This window comes from Gossypium arboreum, chromosome 8, assembly GCF_025698485.1.
Source record: "Gossypium arboreum isolate Shixiya-1 chromosome 8, ASM2569848v2, whole genome shotgun sequence".
In the NCBI taxonomy this organism is placed as follows: Eukaryota; Viridiplantae; Streptophyta; class Magnoliopsida; order Malvales; family Malvaceae; genus Gossypium; species Gossypium arboreum.
The window spans coordinates 134,281,962-134,298,211 of NC_069077.1; the positions used below are offsets into that span (position 1 = coordinate 134,281,962).

The window sequence follows — 16,250 nt, forward strand, 5'->3', positions numbered from 1 at the left end:
ATTGCAGAAATTCATTGTAGAAATTGAGTTTCTTGTAATACATTTATCAAGTGCTTAGTGGACTATTCTCGTCAATGCAAAACGTAAATAGTCATTGGCTTCATTGTATCATCGAGGTTAATTTGCTTGAAACTCTTTTGCACATCGAAGATAATTTGCTTGAAACTCTTTTGCACATCGAAGATAGGTGAGGGAAAATATAACCTTAAAGATAGTGGTTTGATACATGCCTTGGAGCCTTGTCCTATTTCTTCATTTTCTATTCGAGTTCCGTTCGTGTGTTCGAGATTTTCCTCACTAGAGATTTGTACTAACAATAAATGCCTTAATAGGAGCTCTGGCACCCATGAGTGTCGAGTTTAGTTAATGTTAAATTTTAGCTATTTTCCTTAACCTAACCGTCATAAACAAAGACTCTTAAAAAAAAAAACAAATTTTGCCATACCTATAAATGCCCTCTATCCCCATTTGTTTTTTTTCCACTAAAACAAAAGTTGCCTCCATTGTTGTCAAGTACTTAAGCAAAAAATCTCTCTGATCCTTTCTTTTCACATTAAAATCAATCTTTTAAATCCTATTATGACTTTGTTAAGGAAAACAAATCATACTATTATGACTTTGTTGAAGAAAACGAATCATATAGCTCTAGTAGTCGACGATAACTTGATATGAATTTTTTTATTAACTTATTAATTATGTATTTATTTTTCATTAATATTTAATTTTAATATTATATTTTTATTATATTGAATTTAAAATATTGATTTATTTTTTCGGTTATTTACTAATTTAAGGAACGAAATCTTCAAATTCATCCAAACGTACAGTCTGTGATATCGAATTAAGAGAATGCTCAATATAGAATTGTCTAGATGTAGCAGGGTTTCTGAATGTGGCCAAAGTACCTCGTATTTCAATGTGATCATCATTCCTTACAGTCTTGATGGAAATGTGGAGATTGGAGACTCTTACCTTCCACTTCCATTATATTGAAATAATAATCATGGAAGTTGTAACTCTAGTTACAGGCTTTCCAATTGAATGAGTCATTGTCATTGGTGTGGCTAAATCTGACATTGAGCTAGAAATGAGGAGGTTAATTGGCCATTATCTAGTTGGCAAGGATAATTTCAAGGGATGACTACATACATTAGTCAGCCATCCACTAGCCGACAATGTGAGTAATGAAGAGTTCAACTAGTATGTTAGAGTGTATATATTGTATGTCATTGGTTGACTGTTTATGACTGAAGTCTAGGAGTCTCTGCCATTCAATGTATTCTCCATTACTGAAGGACCTTGCTTGTGCCCAAACATACAACTATGGGATCACGATATTGGCATTCTTGTATCAAGCCCTTAACATGTAATTAGAGGTTTCCATGGACCAAGTCTGACTGAGGCTCAGTTCCAAAAGGTTTTCAAGCCAATGCTCATTTTCGATTAGCCCGGCTTGTCCAAAAAATTGTTTTACTATTCAAAAATTAATTAAATATTAAAAATACATTTTTAGTTTATATTTTATATATTTTTATAATTAAAATTTAAATCTAAAAATATTTTTTACTACTTAAATTGAAATCAAGTTGACTCCACCCAAGGTGCAAAAATCCTTGTCCAATCTCAGCCCATGTCAAGTCAGGTGGACTACTCGGTCCTTGGACTGGTCTACATCCAACCAATAAAAAAAAAGAAATTGAACGGTTGCTTCACCCTCCTACAAGTATAGGCTTAGGTGCAAATGTCTTTACAGTGTTGATCCATTCTCATCCCTTATCTTTTCCACTAGCAAGAAGGTAGAAAGATATTTATACCTAACATTTAAAATGTATTTTAGGTTATAAGTTTTTTTTATAATGTCTTTGGTAAATATTTAAAATGTTTGTAGATTTATGGTTAGTTTGAACCACGCCACTTATTATTAGGAGCTTACATAGATCCGAGTTTACATTGATAAATATATAGTTCAAGAGCTTAGTTGTTAAAGTCGCGACACTAGTTTGGTAAAGTTTGGAGACTTTGCATTTTTGTCCTCAAATGGTCTCGGGTTATCCAAAAAGCTTTCGTAAGCTCGGGTAAACCCCGAACAAGATAATATATTACAATATGATGATGTAATGAACATGTTAGTGCGTATAAAGTATTGAATCGATAGAATTTGTGATTGTATTTGCTCCAGCAACGAATGTGGCATCTTGTAGCTCGAACCCGACGATGGGGTCGGGTATGGGGTGTTACAATTAATCTATTTTAGTATTTAATGAATTGATTGTTATCATCAATTTTTGTTGTTATTTGTAGTTTCAATGGACATCATATTGAGTTGAGAACATTTAGGCCGTGCTCCCGAGGGATGTAGTTGAAGAGTCACATAGATTGGGGATGATCTATACTTAGATTTTCCTCAAGATCCTCTTTTTCATGTTATGCAAGGCATCATTACTCTTAAAGGTCATGTTTGATTGGAATATGACTCTATCATCAGTCAAATGCATATCTTTATTCAAATAGATTTTTGCCAAGATTCAATTTGCCATCTTGAGGTGGCCAAATATTACATTTCAATTATTGCAAAATAAATTTATCAATTTCAACAAGTCTAAATAACAAAGAATCCAATCAAATTATCACCAACTTATACTATAATGACAACTATATGCAATAACACACCTTCTTTATACCATACATAGAACATATTTAACAAGTGTAACAATAATAATAACAACATAATAATTCTTACGATTTCAACAACCTTTAAAAAAAATCCAAAAATGTAACATCAATTTCAGAATTAACACTAACTTACTACAATGGAAACCATGCATAATAACACAAAATCCTTAGTTCCCAAAAACAGTAATATGATAACATTAGTTCCCCAAAGCACTAAAAATTTTATTTTCAACATTTGCTAAAACAAAGTAATAATATAATATTGTCTACAAAAACTAGTGACAACTATCATATCACTATTTCATGAATTATGAAAAGAACACTTAACTAATTAGCTAAGTTGTAGAAACTTTACACGTAGTGAAATGATTGTGAGAGAGTTTGGGATGAGAGGGCTTTGAGAGAGAGTTGTTTTTTAATGACTTTTTACCATTCTTTTTCAATTAAACTTTGCTGATGTCGCATACATGTAGATCGCCATATGAATGCTACATAACAATTAATTGATTTTTTTAAAATTTTAAAAAGTAAAAAATTTAAAAACATTTTAAAAATTAAAAAAGTATAAAAAGTATAAAATATTTAATATTTTTAATTTAAAAAATTAATAAATTGCTAATGTGGCATACATGTGGGCTGCCACATCAGAAAAGTTAACAAACGTTAATTTTTCCAACTATTTTAGAGTGATTTGACAAACAATACAAGTTTAAGAATTAAAAGAGACGAAAAATTAAATGAATAACTAAAATGACTTTTTCTTTATAAATTTGGAGAGGTAAATAAGTCATTATGCCTATATTTAACATAAATAACATAACTTGACACCTATGAATATCAAGTTACTCCTTAAAAAATGTATTTTCGAAATAAATTTTGGAGATACATATAATGGGAAATAATATTTTTTTGCTATATTGTAGTAAAAATTGTAATTAATACATTTATTTCACATTTACAAAATTTGATATATCATGAATACATTTGAATTGTTTTTTTAAGGTGCAAACTACAATTTGTAATTAATCGACATAAAGGATTATGTGACCCTCTAATTTTATTAAAAAAAATCATTTTAGCTCTTCATTTAACTTGTCATCTTTTTTAGCCCTTAAACTTGTGTTTTTTTTTTCAAATCACTCAGAATAGTTGAAAAAATTAATGTTTTTTCACTGTATTGATGTGACATACAAGTGAATTGCTATGTGGATGACATGTCAGCATTTAATAATTTTTTTAAAATTTATAAATTTAAAAATTTTTAAAAATTCATTTTTAAAATTAAAATTAATTAAATTTATATAAAAGTATAAAAATATATTTTTTTAATATTTTAATATTTTAAAAAAGTTAATTAAATGTTGACATATCATCCATATGGCAATTCATATGTATGCCACATCAGCAAAGTTAACCAACATTAACTTTGTAACCTCCCCAACCCGGCCTAAACATTAAACCCGAATTCAGAAGATTACATTAGCCACTGTAATGGCGTAGTAAGCTATCGAAGTTTCTAAAACAGCCATATTAAAATATTTTTTTGTTTTAGAAGAAAACTTAGTCTGTTTTTAGAAAAACTTACGAGTTATGAAAACCAGATTAAATTATCTAACCTATGTAATGGTGACTCCTTTTTGGAAACTTGATTAACTACCAGTTTATGTATCACTCAAAATTTTATCTATATCTTAGCAGCAAAAAAGTAATATCTATTTACGTATTAATAGAAATCGGGGTTCATGCATAACTAATTAATATTCATAATTTGATGTCCTAAAATCAAATTAAATGTCATGCAAGCTATAAAATAAAAACCAAATTCTATGTCTTATGCCACAATTCAAAATAAAATAATACAGTCTCTGAATAATTAAAAGACCAAATAATAAATCTAAAATATATTATTAACTAAAATCGAGCCGAGACCTTCCGGATGTCGTGTCCGTATCCTAACTTGGTGGGTTATCTATAAGGATGAAAATTAAAGGGAGGGTGAGCTATGAAGCTCAGTGTGAGTTCCATCACAAGAAAATCAGTGCAAAGTAATAAACCAAGCATATAATAACAATGTTCAGTACAATAACAATCATATAGCATAGAAAAAATTGATAGTTCATTCGATTATGCTTATGAGTGCCGATGTAATGCAATTTTATTTTAACAGTTAAGAAAGTTCCTACCTCACCGCTACATTCTACAATAAGAGTTCCTTAGAACTCTTATATCTTGGACACTCTAATTTGTGGATGAACAATAAGTGTTGTAGGTTAATACGCTGCTATTAGTTGTGAATACACAACAAGTTTGCAAATAAAAGCTGTCAGTAAAAGTTGTGGATAAGCCACAAGTGTTTGCAGGTTAATACGTTACCAGTAGGTTGTGAATGCACAACAGTTTGCAGATAAAAGCTGCCAATAAATTTGTGGATAAACCACCAGTGTTTGCAAATAAACTGCCAGTACTTACTCTTTTCAATCTTCTCACCCCATGCAATGTAATATGGCATGCTAGTAACAGTACAGTATATTAAAGAAATAGTAGACATACTTAGCATGTATTTAGACTAATAGTAGCAGTGGCTATGTATGACATGTATTCATTTTTCAGTAATAGTAGTCATGTCGATCATGCAATCGAAAACACAATGGTACAAGTAACAGTAACAGTTTATCAGTAAACCAATGACAATAAACATGAACTAATCACATATCATGCATTTATAGTAACAATTTAGTCAATTAGATCATGGATTCCAACATTATTCATAAAATGAAGGACTCAATTGAATGAGATAAAAAAATAAAAAATAGTTCGGGGACTATTCATGGATTAAACTGACCAATTCACAAAATTTTAGGCAAAATTGTAAATCAGGGGTCACATGGCCATGTGAGAGGCTCTAGGCCGTGTGGAAGGGTTACACTGCCATGTGGCCAGGCCTGTAACAAATTGTGACTGTGTGGCAATTGCAAAATTAACCTACATGAGGGGCACAACCGTGTGGAAGGACTGTGGCCATGTGGTTCACGAACTAGCCTAGGGTTTCAGGGGTACATAGTCGTGTGAGGGGCCATATGGCCCTATTCCTATACACAGTTTGCCACACACTTTTCATCGAGAGCCCAAACAACATTCCTCATGATCAAGAATGGTTCGGTTCGCCTAAATCAGGTCCTTCAACAATATATTTTGTATGTATTAACATTGGGTATCAAGATTCAACGATATTATCGAAATATTTTGGCAAGAACCATTAAAGAATTTTTAATCGATTGCAAGATTATCATTAGATAGAAATTCTATAAAGATTTTAGATCAAACATCAGAATTGAGACATATTTATCGATTCTTGACAACAATTAAAGAATGTTTGTAATAGCGATTACGATTTCGGTTGGAAAACGACTTGAATCGGAAAACAAAAATGATTTCAGCAATAGATAAAATATTATGCAAAGAAGAAAATGAAAAGAAATGGGAGAAAAAATAGGGAAAATAAGCAAAAATTATGCTTGGATTTGAAAAAGAAAGCAAAGCTTCTAATGCTCTATTAGGGATAGGACTAAATACCTAGGCTTTTCAAACTTTGAGGGGATGTTAAGTAATTTACCCCTGTTGCCGAATAAAAGGAAATGGAATTGGGTAAGGGGTGATTCAAACTTGGGTAAGTAAAGGGGAGTTTGGGCGTATTAATCATTGGGCTGCTACTCATTTCTTATTTAATTTTTACTCCAAATAATATTTGTTGTAGTGTGATTTTCATCCTAATTTGCTAAAAATAAAAAGGAAATAATTGAATAAGCAATGGCTTAAACCTAAGACCTCTAAAGAGTGCACTAACTACTTAACTGTTTAACCTAGGTCACTACTTGATTAATTATTTCAATTAACCCCTATATTTTGGGGTGTGACAAACTTTTCCATCCATTTTTAGGATAATTTGACAAAAAAAATATAAGTTCAAAGGCTAAAAAAGATGAAAAATTAAATTGAGGGTTAAAATAATTTTTCCTATAGAGTTGGAGGGCAAAAAAAAAAAGCCTTACAAATATAACTACAATTAGAATTAAATTACTACTTGTACAAATGGATAGTTTGATAATCAAAATATATGTGAATCTAAATTAAAATAAACAAGATTTTTAAGGTACAAATTACAATTACCAATTACAAGTATTACATTTATAAAATTACAATAACAGGCACAAGCAAATTGACATTGTTATCAAATTATATCTAAACCTAAATTAAAATAAATTTAAACAGGACACACACATAATAAACTTAAATCAAAATAAAATCAAAATCGAAAACACATATACGTGTAAATATAAATAATAAAATTTAAACTTAGATACTCAAAATCTGAAAACAACTTATTAACTATTTAAAGTATTATGTATTTATATAATAAAAAAACGTATTTTTTGTCAACTAAAGAAAAGTGTTATATATCCTATTCGCATTTTATAATTGTGTTTACATATGAAGGCAACATTAATACGGGAAATGCTGGTCTCATCTTCTTGGGAACACCTTTCCCTTTTTTTCCTGCCTCTTTTATAACATATATATATATATACACGTTGGTCTCATCTTCTTTGTGTTAACTCCTGTATAATCTCTTCATTTTTTGTTTTCCCTTATCATTTCATAACCTTTTGCTGTTTTCTTCTTGTTTCAGATAATCCCAGGAAAAAAAAAAACAAAAGTTATGAAGAGGATGAAGAATAAATATGATGTTATGGCTTGCTTACAAATTGATTACAGTAATTTCAACCATCTTTCTGGAAAATTTCTATCTTCTCAAGTTTCTCTTTGCGCGGTTGACTGAAGCACTTCCGGCGTCGACGTCGGCCGGCCGCCGATATAAAAATCGTTTCGAGAAAAAAAAAATGGAGCGGCGTACATGGGAAAGCCAGGCATTTCTTCTCTGTTATGTTCTTCATCTTCTGTTTGTTCATGCTGTTACTTTTTCTGGTGATTTTTTTTCATTAATTTTTCCTTTTGGTTTATGAAATTTACAGCAATGAAATAGTATATAATTTTGGTCCTAATTTTTATTTTTCCTATTTAATGACGTAATATATAGTATTTTTATTGATAGAATATAATCATATTAGTAAATTTTAGAAATCAATCCTTCTCTTTAATTTAATGTCATTAAGTAGGTTTAATAGCTATATATCTATTTAACTTTTTAGGCCTCTTAATGAGGGCCTTTACTTTGTCGAATGGTCATCTACAAAATTTTCAATTTTCCCCAACGTAACAAATTTTAGGGCTGAATTGAAATTTTATTTTTTATAGCATATATCTTTATAATTTTAAATGATTAAATCAATTTTTATAATTTTAAGGAATCAAAGTATAATTTTACCTTTACTAATTTAATATTTTAAAAAATTTAAAGAACTTCAATAATAATTTTCTATTTTAAGGGACGAGGCCATGCCAGCCCCCTAAATTTGACTCTACTTTTCCCTCAATTTTCATTTAAATGAGATAATCTAACTTCAAATACACTCAATAAAATTAAAATTAAAGAATTATACAAGATAAATGTTTAATAATTTAAGTTGCATTTACTCTGAATCCAAAAATACACCAATAAGTATTGAGTGTAGTGTTAAGATATATTACATTCTTAATAGGAGAACCAGGTTTGAGTCTTAAAGATAAAATTATTGTGAAGAATAACCACGAACCCCAAACATAAATCAAACACGAAAAATATAAAAAATAATCAATAAACTAAAATATAAATTATAATAAAATAATTATTAGGTCATGCTAACCTGAGCATACGTAAAGAAATAGTAGGTTAGTTTGGAAACCAAACACCTTAAAATAAAATAAGATCCATAAATTGTTTTTGACTTTTAAACTCTTAAATTAATATGCAATTTACCTAATTCGTTTTTTTCCTTTTTCGGTGTGCTTAATCTTGACCACTTAGCCCTATTAATTATACTTTAGATTGAGGGGGACATGTGCTTTAATTTTGTTGTTTCCATGATTAAAATAAACCAATCTTCATTTTACTATTAATATATTAGTTACTGACTGCTTTAATATATATTTTTAAAAAATATAAAATTTATACATGAATTTTGATATAATTTATAATGTTATACGTCAATTTTAATTTGGTATATTTGTATACATCAAATTTTAATTTTGTTTTAATTTTCATATTTCACTGACCCGTTATCTCACGTGACATAATTTTTCGTTAAGTTATATATAAATTGTTGAAATAACATTTTATTAGGTTTAAAATATACAATAATTTTAATTATTTTCATCTAGATTAAAAAAGAAGTGCACTTGAGAAAAGCATTTCTTATTTCCCCTAGAAAATCTTTTTTTTAATTTAATCCAAGTGAAAATAATTTAAATTTACGTGTATATTTTAGCCTAATAAAATGTCATTTCAATAATCTATAAGTGATTTAATGAAAAATTGGGTCATATAAATAACAGATCAGTGAAATGTAAAATAGAACCAAAATTAAAATTTGAAGTATACAAATACACCAAATTAAAGTTGATGTATAACATTAAAATTATATCAAAGTTTATATATAATTTTAGTATTTATCCTCTATTGTTTTCCTTAGATTCTAATGGATTGTGATTTATTGAAATGTTATTACTGAAAAAGTTACATTATTTGATATACATGTTTTACGAATTACGCTTATTAAATGAAAGTATAATTTTCTCATGTTTTAATGGAATCTATAACATAAATACAGTTGAAAAACAGCTTGTGTATTAACTCAAGATTATGAAAATGTACAAACTGCAATTTTTACATTACAATGTAAGTATAAATTCAAGTATATTTATATATAAAATATATAGCTTTAAATTATTTTAATACTAAAATTTGATGTTGATTTAAAATATTTATAATAAAATAATATATATTTACCTAGTGATACCACATAAACATATTTTGTTAAAAAAGAAAATATAATATATTTATTTGTGAATATATATGTTGAGTAGAATTTACATATTGGGAATAAAATCATAAAAAATAAAATTTATTTTAGAAGAATGAATTGAAGTTTAGAGACCAAAGAACAAGAGAACAAATAACATGTGAATTGAAGTTTAGAGACCAAAGAACAAGAGAACAAATAACATGCATTTTTTTCTTTTTTGTCATAATATTTTTTTTTTCTTTCAATTTACATAGGAAAATAACTCTACCACAAATTATCGAGGGAACCACTTTTCATTACTAGTGGAAAAGTAACTCCTAATGAAATGTTAAATTCCAAGAAGCAAATCAATTTTTGCATACCAAAACTTTGGAATCACATACCAAAACCAATTAAATTAATAGGAAAATGATAACTTTCTATTTTTACTAAATGCCCTCTAAAGGTTGAGATCAGTTTGATTCGATGTTTTTATGTATTTTGGATTTTTAATCCTTCATGATAATTCAATTTGATTCTTGATTTTTCATATTAATTTTGAGTTCTGAAATTTTAGATTTTATTTTGACAAAATAATTTTGTTTTATGGTTTTATAATTTTTTTAGAAAGTTTCATAGTTTTTTTAACAAATATTTCTTTAAAATTTAATTTTTCAAGTAAATAAAAAGTAGCCCAAACTTTTATATAATGTTTTTTTGAAAAAATATTTTTATTTTATTTTATATTTAATTTATTCACTTTTTACTTCATAAAAATAAAATTAACTATAAATTAAATAAAAATAAAAATTATTTGATTTGAATAATTCAACACTATTTTAAATTACAAATTTCACTCTATTGAAATTTATGAAATTAATTATCAATTGTGGTGTTTTAATATAAGAGAGCTTATTAATAATTGCTCTATAGACACTATTTAAATTTACTGTATATATAAGTAGTAGTAATATATTATTCAAGATATTGAAGATGATGTCTTAGTTCGGTTGATATTGGTATTATTGTCGAATACAAGGACGTGAATTGTATTTATCCTCCTATCTAAATGTCGAGAGAAGATATGGGTAGTTCAAGATGTTATATAAAAATATATTAAAATGATAAATAAAATCATTCATTGTCAATTAATATAGTATTCTTTTGAAGACATCTTACACGAGATTCAATAATTTATAAAATAGTATGAGAATTATGTTGAGTCTAAGTATCAATATTATGCATAATTGTCTAAGTCTAATTTAATCCGAAATATAAGTGTTAAAATTTGTTAAGTAGTGGCTAACCTAAGTTTAATTAGGTATTCCTATTTTTTATAAAAATAATTGTTTTTATTTGATATTTAGTAGTTATATATCTCTTTACTATCATTATATATTTTTAGCTTAATACCTCTTTTAGCCCTGTATTATAATTAAATTATCACTTTTATATTTGTATTTTGTTTATCAATATTTGACCCTGTACTTTCATTATGTATAGCATTGTTACACCAACCTGATTTTTGTTAAAATTTTAAATCAACCAATGAAAATTGCCACGTGGTAAAAATTACTTAAAATTAAAAATTCTTGAAAACAAAAATCTCGAAAAATATTAAAACTTAGAAAATTATAATCTAATTTTGAAATTTATATTTTTAAAAAATTTCATAATATTTAAAAATGTGTTTGTTTGGAATTTTAGGTTTTCGGAAAATTTTAATAAAGTTTTAAATAATTTTATGATGTTTTTTTTGGAATTTTTTTGCATTTTTATAAAATTTTTATATTTTAAAGAAATTTCTAGTTTTAAAGTAAAAAAAGACATAAAATTCTTAAATTTTTCATAAAATTCTAAAAGTTTTCTAAAACTCAAATTCCTAAGAAATATATATTTTTTAATTTTATGATTTTAATTTTTTAAGTTTTGTATATTTATTATTTTAATTTTTATAATTTTCACAAATATATTAATATTTTTTTTTTTTTTTTGTGTTTTCAGATTTTTAGGGATTTTTTTAAAATTTTTATAAATTTAATGATTTTTAATTTTTCTTAAAATTTTTTAAGTGAATTTGAATTTTTTTAAGTGACTGCATGCTATTGGTTTGTTTAATTTTTTAAATAGAAATCTGGGTTGAGATAACAGGGATTATCAATTAAAATATTTGGCTTGAAATTTAATTTTTTAGTTCATGAATTAACTTGGGCAAAAAAAAAGTTTAGGTCCAATGTAAGAAAAATTACCAAGTTAAAGCCCCAAAAAGTGATTTAACCCTGAGGATAACTCGTTAAACTAATCTAATAAAATAATTTAAATATTCTTAATTTATTTTGTACTTTAAACCCCTAGATATCATGAGTCAATCCGTCACTAACTTAGGTTCTATATGATAAAGTATTGAAAAATTTAATCAATTGACAATTAATATTTTCAACAACTTAATTTTTAAACACTTTTGGTAACCCAAAATAAAACTACTAGATAGATATTTTTTCTACAAAAAGTGTAGAAAATGATAAGTGGATGGGGATTTACTTCTCACTTAATAGAAAATAAATTCAATGGTTATTTTATTTTATTTCATTTAAGATTATATTATTTTTATCAATCAATTTAATTATATTCTATATTTAATTTTTAATAAAATACTAAACATATTTATAGCTTAACTTCAACACTTATTTTTCAGTTTATCAAACTAACCTTAATTAAAATTGATTAAAAGTCGTTTTTTTTAAAAAATAATTTATATTATTATTGAAATATTTTTATTTTTATATAAATTAAATACAATTTACATAATCAAATTTCAACTTAAAATATTATAAATTTTAAACTTTCAGTTTCAACATCTCAATTAAACTTTATTTGGTTCTTATATATTTTTTGGTGAACTACAAGAAGGAGCAAAACTCTAATAATAATGTGACTAGATTGATTTAAATTTAGACCACACTTAAAGCGGTGAACACCTTAAACTTTTTTAATCTGTATTTAAATACACGAGATTCTGTTTAGGTAAACACGGGATTCTATTTGATTCTTATATTATTTTTAATAAATAAATTATTTTCACGTGTATTTATTTAAAAAAATTTCCTAATAAATATTTACAAATACACGTTAAGCTAAACTAATAAAATTAAGGTGAAGATTTTCGAGAGGAGAAAAAGAAAAAAAGGGTAGAGCGTGTCGGAGGGCATGCATTGCGCCCGAGGTATTTCATTCATTTCTTGACTTTCAATGCTTCATTTTCATTTCCTATGATTCCTTCTCTTTCTTCATTTGACGTTTGTTAAACGTTGCCATATAATTTATTCACTAATCTAAATCTGGATTTTGTTACCCGGAAAACAAAATGTGGAAAATAAAAATCTAAAACAATTTAACCACATAATTCGAAATTAATCGTTAAAATGATTCGAATCAGAAATGATTTAATTCAGAAAAAATTAAATTTAAAATAATGTAGACTCAAAATATTCTAAACTTCATATGACTTGAACCCATAATAATTTAAATTAGATAAAGGTTAAAATGAATCGTAGAATTGTATTAGCAAGTTAAGGTAAGTTTAACAATACTATACTAGACTTATACTTTATGGTAGATCTATAGATGATATTTAATATAAATTATTAGTTTACAATTGTCATTAAAGTGAATGGTTTACATTGAAATAGTGTGAACAGTGAAATTGATTGCAAGAGACTTGAAGATTTGTATTGCAATATTACTTATTAGATAAAAGATAAGTAATGAAAAATTAAAACTTTAAATTACTTTTATAAGGCATAAATATTTGAAATTAATAATGCTATCAAATTATGAAAAGTGATATTATAATCATCATTTTAAGAAGATTGTAACAATAATATAAATTCTTGATTTGAAGAGAAGGATAGATGATAAATATTACAAAGTTTGATAGGATAACATTGACAGATGTCATAAGTTTACAATATGTAAAAATAGATTAAACATAGACTTATAATAAAGTAAATCACAATTGATCTAAATTTAAATCAGATTCATAAAATTAGATAAATTGAAAATGATATATTGATTATGATGTATAATGTACAGTAATATGTAATGTAATGTATATAGACATCATATTGTTAGTATCAATTGTGGAATCAGATTGCTAGAGTTCCAAAATTTGCTTACAAAGAGAACTGATTAAAGCTATTGATTGAAGTTGACTATTAACTTGAATTAATTTTAGTAAGGATTAATAGTTGTTAAATTAATTCATTGATTACAAATTAATAATACAAGTTAATTACTTTGACATCCTAATATCACATGAGCATAATGAAAATTACTAAATGTTAGAAAATTGATAATTTTATCTAAATTTATGTCTAATAAATAGTGATAAATACAATACTTTTATATTGGAATTAAGAATCATTAATCAAATTTAATATCAACTAATTTATAAGGTATTAAGCAAGTAATAATGATAGATTTAAACTTGATATAATGACTAATTGAAGCTTTAAATAATCAAATATCTATAAGTGTAGCAAGATAATTTATGTAGACTAAAGTAAAATATGATTCTAAATTGAATTATATTAAATCTCAATAAATTGACTCAAATTAATTAGATGTCACACAATTGTTATATGTAAAGTTGAACATCTATTATTGAGTATATGTGTTGACAGTACATTGTACTAGTAATAAGAAAATTCTTATATTAATTAGGTCCGTAATGAAAATAGATATGTAACTATAATGGCATAGCATATATTTGATATTAAATCTCAGAACTTATAAGGATCTACCTATGTAGAATTTGGTTAAATCAAGATCTATTGACTCAAAGTGTAGGAAATTAGACATTATTAATGTCCTATATACTATGATTACCATAATATACTTATGAATTAACATTTCATGCAAAATTATAGGTATCAAATAATGTGGTAAAAGTTACTCATGAATATTATATAACTATCTTTCACTATAAGTTAATGTACAATCTATAGAAATTCTTGAACAAAATTAAATTTTTGAGAATAATTAGTGTCCATGTAAAAGTCATAGATCTTGATAGATTTATATTTAATAATGGTATGTAATTTATCAAATAAATTTTGGATAGTTGTAATATAATGATAATTTAATATTTGATAATATAAATAGACTAAACTTGAATGTAGAATTAAATCTGATATCATTAATGTATTATTGATAGCAGTTCTAATTCAAGATTGAATCTAATGACTGATTTCAAGAAATATGATATGTAATTTATTTAAGCTTCTACAATATAAGACAATATAATCCATATATTAATGACTAATATGTATTATTTCAAATACATAATGTATTCAGCAATTTGTATTGATCTTAATACTATTATAGATAGTTTGCCTAAAACTTAACAATCTATGCAATTGTATTGTACATACTATGTAAAGCTAATCATACTATGAATGAAAGTTATAAGTTATCTAATATGATTCATTGATTAATGTAATCTGATATGTAGAGTCAAATTAATTTAATGATAGTGTTAGTATACATATGGATCATTTGTCATCTTAAAATTATAATTAAGTTCCTAGTGTGACAGTTTCTTGATAGATTTGTAATTAAATTAATTCTTAATAGTGATCTCATAGTACTATTATGAAGTTTCTACAATAATTCTAAATAACGTAATGATTAAGTAATACATTTCAATATTAAAATGACTAAGTTACAATTTAATTATCATTGAATATTGTCAGATTCGTTCATAGTATACATCAAAATTATAAAAAATTAATTTCTATACTTATCAAGTGTTAGCATATGGTAGTATTAAATTCATATATTTCTTCTAATGACCTAAGTGAAAATATCTAGATACGAACGATCTTTTAATTAAATAATTTTAATTCTATACTTAGGTTATGTAAAAATATTTAACATTAATTTTAGTTGCAATAATTCATCATTGATTAATTATGTCTTATTACTTATTTATGAATTTTAATTAGATACATTTTATCCTATTAATTGTTCTTAAATAACTATAATAGAATCGACGATTAGTATAGTTAATGTAATGTCAGTAATTTTCATTTAATCGTTATTGTGAATTATGGACTAACTTGCATTCATTAATAATTGAACATAATCTTAAGTGAATCTTTTTAATTAATGAATTATGCCATCAATTTGTAGTCATGAATTTCTTAATTATTATTTATGATAATTTTTGAGATATTGATTGTGACTTCAATTTATATTTCATGAATTATAATCTAATGATGGTAATGAATCAGATATGAGTTCAATTTGTATTCAGATAGTAGAGTTAATTTTAGTTGTTTAAATTAACATTATTTCAAGATCTTACATTTAAACAATTTACAATATAATCAAATCACTTATGAATATTTTATTAACTAATATGCAATTAATGTTTCATACTTACAGTAATATTAGAATTCAATTAATTATAAGTATTTAGAATTGTTACGAGATTCTCGCTTATGTTAATAAATAATTTAAAATAACTTTGATGATGATATTGGATATTCACATAATTAAATTAATTAAATTATATAATTTATTCATTTCAAGACTCAATAATGTATTTTCAATTGATCATAATATTCAATGTTCATA

At 25.5% G+C, this 16,250-nt stretch overlaps 1 long non-coding RNA gene across 1 annotated transcript; it reads left to right on the forward strand.

Annotated features, from left to right (window-relative positions):
- The first annotated feature begins 7,114 nt into the window (after positions 1–7,114).
- On the forward strand, positions 7,115–7,733 carry LOC128279439 (uncharacterized). The gene is made up of 2 exons (XR_008269614.1): positions 7,115–7,261; positions 7,361–7,733. It is a non-coding gene; the product is annotated as an uncharacterized LOC128279439 (long non-coding RNA).
- Positions 7,734–16,250: the final 8,517 nt, after the last annotated feature.